This window comes from Agrilus planipennis, unplaced genomic scaffold, assembly GCF_000699045.2.
Source record: "Agrilus planipennis isolate EAB-ADULT unplaced genomic scaffold, Apla_2.0 scaffold116, whole genome shotgun sequence".
In the NCBI taxonomy this organism is placed as follows: domain Eukaryota; kingdom Metazoa; phylum Arthropoda; class Insecta; order Coleoptera; family Buprestidae; genus Agrilus; species Agrilus planipennis.
In genome coordinates this window covers 63756-65381 of record NW_020438978.1, presented here as the reverse complement: position 1 = coordinate 65381, position 1626 = coordinate 63756, and the positions used below count along the sequence as shown (strand labels likewise).

At 30.0% G+C, this 1626-nt stretch overlaps 1 long non-coding RNA gene across 1 annotated transcript; it reads right to left on the bottom strand.

Moving 5' to 3' along the window:
- Nucleotides 1-681: 681 nt before the first annotated feature.
- On the bottom strand, nucleotides 682-1463 carry LOC112904723. The gene is made up of 2 exons (XR_003231305.1): nucleotides 1166-1463; nucleotides 682-943 (listed from the first exon to the last, which is right to left on the bottom strand). It is a non-coding gene; the product is annotated as an uncharacterized LOC112904723 (long non-coding RNA).
- Between the last annotated feature and the right edge of the window lie 163 nt (nucleotides 1464-1626).

Below are 1626 nucleotides of genomic sequence, written 5' to 3'. Positions count from 1 at the left end.
ACTGTTAAGACAGCAGGTAAAAGTTGGTCTGTGTTCTGTCGGAGCTGCCTGCGACGCGCTGATGAGATCCAAAAAGATCGAAATCGCGATCCGCGTCTGGCAGTTTCGACAGAATACAGACCACTTCGAATTATTTTATTCGATTATGGTAACGTGCCTATCACGTAGTGGTTAGCTACGCCGGGATTCGTTTCAGCAAGTAGATATCCATATATTTAAATGGACCTCGTTGGAGCATACGTAATCCTAAAATGTAGCATTGTACTACGGATGGCGTTTACCGCGCCATTTGTGGTATTTTCTAGAGCAATGTTGTTTTTATATCACTAAACGAAAGTGTTGAAGTTTTCTTTGTGGCTTTGATATATATGTATTACTGTATATTTTAATGATTTTTTTAAGCATATTTACATGAGTATATTTGCTATTTTTTTTATTACCGCTCGCAAATATTTAAGGATGTAGGTTGTTCTAGTTTTAGGGAAATGCGAAGATTAGCTCAGAATAGGAAAGAGTGGAGGTGCGTGTCCAGCCAGTCTTATGACTGACGACCTCATGATAATGATATGATGGAGATAATCCGAACTCGAGTAATAATCACATACATAAAATTTTCTGTGTAATGTAATATAATTGCAATTTTTAAGTTATTAATAATAAAATTATTTGCATACCATTTCCAAACTTCCTGAGTCTCTTCTTCTTTCTTTTTTTTACTTCCTTTCTTTAAATTTGGAGATATGTCAAGAGTCTCCTTCTTTACTTTTTTATCTTTTTTCTCCTTTTTTATTGGTTTATATTCAGTTTCATCATCCTCTGTCCTTTTTCTTTTTTTCTCCTTATCCTTTTCCTTTTTAATTTTTGTTCTTTTGGCCAAAGGTACATCGTCGTCATCATCTTCTGACTCAATTTTCCGTTTCATAGAATTTTTTGAACAATTTGCCTATAAAATTCAGAACATTACTAATCAACTCCTTTAATAAAATTTACTTATATTGATTATCTATTTGCACTTAAAATTTAAGTAAAACGCCAAAATGAACATTTTTAATTACATTTTGGGAAATAACTGACAGTTAACATTTTCTTTTGTAACCTGATAATAAAAATTGTTTATCAATTCAAAAATATTTGAAAAAATACAAAAATATAAAAGCATTTATACCAGTGGCAGATCATCATCGTCATCATATTGTTCTTTTTTAACTCCCCTTTGTGGATCATCAGCTTCTTCTTCTGCATCAGTAAATTGAGGTTCATCTTTAAATTGTGACAAACTATAGTCACAACTGCTTGCTGTTGAATCATTGTTAAAATCATCAGCTTCTTCTTTTATTACAAGTTTATGTTCATCATCATCTACAGATTCTTCTTTGGCAGATTCAGAATCATATTTAAATTCATTTTTTAGTTCTTCTTTTGGAAGTAAATCATCTACAATTTTTAAATTTACTATAGTTAAAATGACTAATATAAAATTAATTTAGCTATATTAAACATATAAAATAATAAATACACACATACTGAATTGAAATAACCGTCAAAATTTTAAATATATTTTATGTATCTACTACAGGAACATATATATATATATATATAGGACTAAATAAGTATTTAAAGGAAAAA